General features: G+C 44.0%; 1 long non-coding RNA gene across 1 annotated transcript in view; it reads left to right on the top strand.

Annotated features, from left to right (window-relative positions):
- The first annotated feature begins 731 nt into the window (after positions 1 to 731).
- Positions 732 to 8099, top strand: part of LOC141728624 (uncharacterized) — a 69912-nt gene continuing 62544 nt past the window's right edge. The window contains exon 1 of the long non-coding RNA XR_012579776.1: positions 732 to 1086. This is a non-coding gene — a long non-coding RNA (uncharacterized LOC141728624). The remainder of the gene's footprint in view (positions 1087 to 8099) is intronic.

Genomic DNA, 8099 nt, shown 5'->3' with positions numbered 1-8099 from the left:
TACTGAGCTGAAACTAAGCCCAGATAAAAGATAATTAGGCAGACTGAACAAAATTCTGCTTACAGAGAGAGGGGAAAGTCTGAGGTAACAGCACAGACTTCGGTAAAATGACTTCACATTCGTGTCACCATAACTGAGCCTTGGTCTGCTGTAACTACTTTAAATTTTCAGCTCTGTGGTTAATTAGCAGCCCTTTTCATTAATGTGGATTTTTAAATTTAAGGATTTATTAGATTAATAAACACTGCAGATATTTTTGTAACAGAGGGGCAGAAGTTCTGTTTGTGCAAAAGACCAAGACACCATTGAGTCAATCTGACTGTGATCACTTAATTCAGTGGAAACTTTGGCCCACTGAGATACTATTAGGAGAGCTGTGTGTAGAAAATCAGGAAGAGTTCAGCTAATAAAAAGCTATTTTCATGTGCTTGTAAATGAAAAGCAACCTTTCTAAGAAAGAGCAATGTATTTTATCTCTCATCCCTCCCTGAATTACATGTGCAGCTTTATAGGATGTTTTTACCTTAAAATAATTTTTAAAAAGAGGCAATTTTAGTATGTATTATCCACCACACTTGTTCCTGAAGAGCTGTTTTATAGTTAAAAATATCCAAATAGAAAGGTGCAAACCTGTTCTGCAAGAGAGCTGGGTTTTCTCCCCTTGCTTGCAACAATTCATTCTTTAATCAAATACCATTGGTGTCCTCACCAGGGCTTTTAGTCACCCAAAGCCCGAGCACCAGCTGAAGGCATATGGCCATAGCCTCCTTAGCCTTCGCTTTAAAACAATAGTGAAATAGAAAGAGAGGAGCTGGGGCAAGCTGGCAGAATACAAATGGAAGATCTCTGTGACTTGCCAGCCCTCCTGGGCGCTCCATCACTGCCTGTGCCATGGAAACGCAGCAGGAGCACACGGAAGCTCACAGCTAAATTCTGCTCATGGGGAGCCCGGTGTAAATCCAGAACAGCACCACCAGAGCCATTGGACTTAACTGGGATTTTCATCTGGGCAACCACAATGCTTGAAGAAGTAAGACATAGCTGGGCTGCTGCAGACACTGCCAGGAATAAAGCTGAGCTGTCAAGGTTAGTTGCACGAAGTATTGCTGCTTTGATCAATTTTAAATAGTTTACAGCTTTCACAGATATCAGTATTGCTTCTTTTTTTTGGAGGGGGGGATGTACTTAAAAGAAAAAGCATTGTAAGAATAAAAACTGTGCTGCTATAAATTAGAAAATCCTCAGGAAATACAGTGGGAGCAACACATACCACACTGTGGCACCAGGGATGTGATCTGTTTTAAGAAACACATGGCTTTATGTTTAATGAAGGGAGCCTGTTGAAGGATTGCAGACCAGGAGGGCACACTAGATTTGTTGTTTTATTAGGTTCTGGGTTATGTACTTCTCCTTTTGCTGCATATCTGACAATGTATGCCATTCCATTAAAAACTGAATGGGCTGGGGGAAGTAGGGCAGAAAAAAATCGTTTATGAAGGACTGGAGCACTTTATTCTCTACTTTTTGATAAAAGCGTTAAAGAAAAAAAAATGTTGTCATTTTGTCTAAACTAGAAACAGAAACAGATGGAAAGAAAAAGGAATTTAATCAGAGAAGAACAATTATTCTCCACAAGGAAGGAATTGTTAGAAATACTTCAGTACACTCACCAGTTCATTGAAATCATACCCTTTAGATGTAGCAAAAGTCCTCCATTATATCAGGGCCAGATCCTAAAAATACTTCCTGCAGGATGAGTTGGAGGCACTTTCCATCCCACGTGGGATAATTTGCACTTTATGAGGTCAGAAACTGCATGGCTGTTATCAGACTGCTCATAGTTATGTGTTCCCTGCTCCATCTCTGGAACTGCCTGGAAGTAGGGAGTAAGGGGCACTGCTGGGGCTGGCCTTTGCTGCCCCTCCTCATCCATGGTAGGACACTGCCAGAAGGGTCAGTCCTGAATTCCTCTCTAACACTGGCTGTTTCACCACATTATTTTGGATTTTGTGATCTGGCAGCCAGTGCTGCTCCATTTCAAGTTTGCCCAAGTTCCCTTTGTCAGAAAACTGCTCTTTCCAGACATGCCCGAGAAACCTCTGGACATCAGGCTAGCAAGTTGTGCTGGTTTGTCTACAGATGTGCAGGGGTGAGATTTGAGGCAAAAAGTGATGAACTGAAAACTGGAGCTAAGGAACAGGAAGGGCTGGATCATCCCTTCCAGCAACAGCTCACATAGGTGTAACATGAGGCCATATGTCTAAAATGTGATTCAAAACACCCCTCAAGACATCCAGGCCCCCTGCCTTACACTACGGAGCTGCCAGAATGATCCCACAGAAAATACAAACCACAAACTGGGCTCCAAAGTCCTTTCCTAACCCCAAACTTTAGCATTGGCGGATGGCTGTAGGAAGGTTCATTTCTGCTTATTTGAGCTTCAAAATCCCAGGCTGACTCCTGAAAGATGTAGAAACATCCTGCAGGCTTTAACGTGATAACCTTGCACTTAAGACATTGATTTGAAATGTGTAGGCACTTGGGCTCATCTCCCTTCAAACTCAGAAGGGAATTTGACCCATGTCTCCTAGAAACTGAAGGAATAGGTGGGAGTGAGGAGAGGGCATCCTCCTCTTGATATTCTAGCACTGAACACAAACTCATAGAGTTGGTTGCAGCTAAGCAGAAAGGAGCATTAATCTCCTCTCCCAGGTCACTGATTAGAGCAATGAGTGTGAACATAAATAGCTCTTCAGCTCTTCTCCTCAACCCCTGTCCACACCTGAGCCTGTTCATCTCTTCAGAGTATCACAGATTTCCTGCCTTTGGTGGTTTGGTGTAGCAAGGCACTTAACACTGGCAGGACTTTGCTGAATAATGGCTTTGGTTGGAGTGCTTTAAGCCTGTTGCACAATTATGGCACTCTGGTTCCACAACATCACCACCTCAGCTGGCAATGCCTCATGCTTCCTGCTCTCTCCTTGAGCCCCTTGGAGAACACCTTTTAAACTGTTTGGTAAGAATATTCTTCACAGGCTCCAAGATATTAACAGTTGGATTTTCTCACTCCCCCACAGTGCAAATATCCTTTTATTAGCTGCTAGAGCTACTGGATATGCTGATGACAATGTCATAACAAAGCTCCAGTACTAGCTCAACTAACAGAACCCATATTTACAGCCCTTAGTCTTGGATATATAAATAGACTAAGGCTGTGGAAATCAAAGATTTCCCCCTCACTATTGCTGCCAAGGAATAATCAGTGAAGAAGTTGGCCAGGCAGAAGTGTAGGCGTCCCCTCTCTGGTGCCCCAGGCTTCTCTCTGACAGGCAATGCATGCATCTTTCTGCAAGAGAGCTGCATGCAGCAGCACTACAGAGATATGTGTCCATCCCCTGGGATCACCCCTGGGGTGAAGGATCACATCCTTCACTTTTAATGATAGAGGCAGATTTCAGTTTCAAACACATGCCACTTTTTTTCTCATGAGCTCAGAATAATAACCTGTGACTCTTCAGTGAAAAAACCCAAGACATTTTAACATTTCTCTGAAGACATTCAGAGAAAGTCCCAAGCCCATGGGGTCTTCTTTATAATTGCTTCCAGGCTGATAAATCCTGGCAACAGAGCCATCTACAGTAGCACAGGAAAACTACTCAATACCAAGCTATCACCACCTTCTGATGGACAAAACATTTACAGTTTATTGTCAGGAGGACTCCGGCTACAAAGCCTTTCCCTGAGCCAGAGTGGACTGACCTTTTGCAGTATGCACAATAAGACAGCAAACACGGCTGGGCTGTCAGAACTTCTGCAATAACCCCAAATCCCTTTTGATAAGGGGAATCAAAAGCACACAGCTCTCCACCACCTCCTAATCATGCCCATGACCTCAACAATGCCTTACAAATGTGCTGCACAGTTTGAGAGCTAGGTGCAACACCTGCTTCCAGGCAGCAGCCATTTGGTTTCCTCTGGATAGGTTCTTGGGAATCTCACGTCTAGTTCTCCAAGCATCAGGTAAGAGAGTTTTCATTTCCTACCATGCCATCCTAATGCAACCTGTCCAAGAAGCCTCATCTATATGACAGTAGTGAAGAGCTCGGCAACTTCCCCCTAAATAACTCCCTCCCACTCTGCTTTGTGATCTGTGGCTTGTTCCTCACTGGGTGTTTTAGGAATTCTGTACATGTAGTTGAAAGTATGGAGTCTGTAAGAGTCAAGGTGTATGGCCCTTACTCCTACCACCTTTTGAGGCACTGCTTAATAAAGAAACAACTCGAAGAAGGCTCCAAACAAATCTGAAATGGGTACAATTGCTTTTCCCTCTGTAGTATGCATGTATATATATACATAAGAGAAATATTTAGGTTGGAAAAGACCTTTAAGATCATTGAGTTCAACCATTATCCCAGCACAGTGTTCACCACTAAACCTTGTCCCCAAGTGTCATATTCACATGCTTTTTGGTCACTTCCAGGCTTTGTGATTCCACCACTTTCCTGGGCAGCCTGTTTCAATGCCTGACCACCCTCAGAGTGAAAACATTTTCTCTAATATGTGTGTATGTATATATATATATATATATCCTCCTGTATCACATTAGGGAGTTTAGCAACTGGTCCTTGCAACAACCTAACATACCATAAAAGCAGCAATCCATTCAAACCTTTCTCGATTTCCATCAAAAGGAGATTGTTGTTTTTTTTTATTTCACAGAAGTTCACTAAGAGGGGGAGTGAAAAAAATATAAAAAAGAGAACTGTAAGAAAAAATGAGAACAAGACAGATAACGAATCATGTTGGGAAGTCACCAGCCTTGGGTGGTGGACCTGAAATGCAAGTCCACATTTAGAACCAGGGTACCATTGCCTAAGGCACAGCACATGGGTTCAACTGTCAGCTCTAGGAGAGTTTAAAATCAAAAGGGACTTTAGGCTTTTTGGGTTTAATCACTCTTTAAACTGATTTAAACTGTTATTTAGATATTTGAGTTCCACAGACCCCTGAAAGTCCCTAAGTGCTCACTGCATCAGTTTGCTCAGTGTCTTCTTTACACCCAAACCCCTTTCTGTGCTTCAGTCATTCCTCTGCCTGTGTGTGGGGTCCTTTGCAAAATCATCCTGAGCTCAAATAATTTTGTTAAATAACTGGATATGACTTCTCTCCTTAGAAAATAAATGCAAACTTGATTCAAAGAGGGTAGGAGTTCTTCCATGTGTCTTTGATTCAGGCAGTGAAATCCTAAGTAGAAGGCAGGCTTCTCTGTTTCACATTTTTTGTTGGCAAAGTAGAAAATTCTCCATTCAGCACGCAGATTTGCTGCAGTTTGCTTAGACACCAAGTCTCCATCTGCTCTACCAGGGTTGTAAACCTCTTGGCTTGGGTTCTGCAAGTCCTTTACTTCCCTCGCCTTCTTCCCTTTTCTGAGGGTAAGAAACAAACCATGGAATCGTTTTGGTTGGAAAAGACCTCTAAGACCATCAAGTCCAGCTGTAAACCCATCACTGTCAAGTCCACCACTAAACCATGTCTGCAAAAATGCATATTAAGTATTCAGTTCCTGTCTGCAAAAGGAATTTCAATTAAAATAAACAAATTGCTGAACATAAGTGAGGAAAATAGCATTTTATTGCTGCACAGCAGGGCTGTGAAGGTAAGTAAAGGTTCTGAGATTGGAGTAAAGGGAGATGTATATGTTGCCTAGATAGATTAACTCATTTTCATTTAAAAATGTAAACCCAAAAGGTGACTGTGACTGTACATGTTTCCCTCCTCCACCCTGGACAATTGAATCTGTTTACCTAGAGTTTGATCAAGTTACAGCACAAAAAATCCTATTTAAAAATAAGGCACTCCTCTTCCCCCTTTTACTCACATCTTAATGCTTTACAAAGCAAAACTCCAGACACTTTGTGAGTCACATATCACTACCAAATAAGTTGCAGTCATTGAATGGTGCCTCATAAAGGAGGCAGGAAACAGGAAAAGCTCAAAATAAAGCTGTTTGTAAATTAAAGAACTGAGGGAAAGAATGGATAGGAAATGAGTCCCTTATTTCTTCTTCAAAATTATTCTGATTAATGAGGAGAAAGATCAATAGCCTATCTGCAGCTGCCATGGGGAAGACAGGGTGAAGAGTGAATCCAGATCCGAGTATCCCCGTGGTGCCAACACAACACATTCTGCAAAAGCCTGATATAATGAGCTGCAGGGTGAGATCTCATGCGACTGCACTGCTTTACCTGCCTGTCCATGCAGTTCCTCATTATAGCTGGATGTGCTCAGTTACAGGGTACCAAAAGCAGAAATGTGTGGCATAGATTTGTGAGTAGTCAGAGAAAGGATTGCTTTCATTCCTGCAGCACTGCTTTCCTCCTGCTGTAACCAGAGCCCCAGACATACCAGGCTTGCTCCTGCACTGCTGCTGCATGCAGCTCGGAAGTCATGAGCACAGAGTTTCCACAACAGGGGGCAACATCCAGGCCCACAGCACACTGAACACGGCAAAACATTCCCACTCACATTTCTGGATTTTGTTTTTTAAACCAACTCCTAAATGAAGCACCTCGGATATCGCTGCTTCCTTTGTTAATGTTTGGTTTGGGGACTCGGTAATTGTGTTTAGCAGCTTTTGTAGGCCAACAGATTCCAAGGCAACATGACCTGGCAGGATGCTGAAGCCATTTCCACTGTTTTTGGAGTGCTGTGTAAGGACAGAATGACTGTTTTTTGGATGGAGACCCTGGGTGAAACAAGGCAAGGCATCACGCTCCCATCCACTTTGGCTTGCCCCAGAGACAGGGAGAAAGTACCCAGCACTATTTCATTAAGGTTTTGGCATGTCCCTTGATGGCATTTGTGGCAGTTACAGGCACAAAGGAAGCATTTATCCCCGCTTGTTTTTCCCATCTGCAGCCATTCATTTGCAGATTTGCCCAGAGATCAATTCACACTGGCAACAGAGATAAGAGGGACCTCTGACGCTGGGCTAGAGAGATTACAGCAGCCAGGCGTCTCCCAGGGCAATTACAGAGCCGCAGAAGGGTGCTGTGTTTTTGAGCACCCCTAACACCGGCGTCCCCTGGCCAGGCACCCCAGGAGTGCTATCACAGCTGACCTGCTTGCTCCAGGCTCTGCAGAGAGCTGATGGACACCAGCCCTCAGAGGCAGCTAGGGAGGGATTCCTCCTTTCTACAGCAACTGCGTACAGAAAAAAGCCCCCAAAAAACAACACAGAGAAAGGCTAGTGCCAAAAATTATTACCGATCCACATTTGTAAGGCAAAACTCGGTTTCCAGTCCCAGCTCTCCAGAAGACACAGTCTCCTCTTTGGCACAAACGGGGAGGCAATCAAAGGGCTTTTAGCAGAAACTTAGCAAGGGCACCTCTCCCACAGCCACAGGAGTGACTAGCAGTCAATGGGACACAGCTCTTAAAGAGCTGCTATAAATACTTTCAACATTTAAAAATGCTTAATGTGAGTGTTTGTGAAAGCAAGGAACACAGTTATACAACGCTCATATTTAGATTTACGGAAGAAAATATTTTAATTTGGTACTTAACTTGTATCCTTACGCTTGGGTTTAAGCCACCCCTAAAATTGGCTCAGGCTGCCACAAAACAACAGCTTAAACCAATTTAATTGCTGTCTGCTGCGATCCCACCCGACTTCCCAGCCCTGGTTGCACATTCCCCATCTGCTTTCCTACGCCAACTCCCGTGCTTGTCCAGCCCTGCTCTGAGCCATTTGGGCAGGCAGGCCAGACACACACCCTCGACCCCCTAAAACCCGCCCTTTTTCTATGGATTTAGCACGCTGGGGTGACTCAACACCAGGTCAGATGCACACTAGAGCCGGTGGAAAGAAAGGCGTGGAATTGCCCAGTCGAGGCTGGGTGGGACCACGAGGTTCAGAGCTATGACAGCTCATCCCTGTAGTCCTGCTCCCTCCACCTCTGCCCAGGCCCTTTAATCCCATCCCGTGCTAAATCATCCAAAACTTAACCTGGCCCTCCTCCCTAGACACAGACAGACAGACACACACACACGGTTCCTGCAAGGTCAGTAAATTCGCTCAGCTCAGCAAGAGTCCTCAC

Source organism: Zonotrichia albicollis, chromosome 1, assembly GCF_047830755.1.
Source record: "Zonotrichia albicollis isolate bZonAlb1 chromosome 1, bZonAlb1.hap1, whole genome shotgun sequence".
NCBI lineage: Eukaryota > Metazoa > Chordata > Aves > Passeriformes > Passerellidae > Zonotrichia > Zonotrichia albicollis.
The sequence above is the reverse complement of the archived record's forward strand: the minus strand, read 5'-3'. Positions and strand labels throughout refer to the sequence as shown.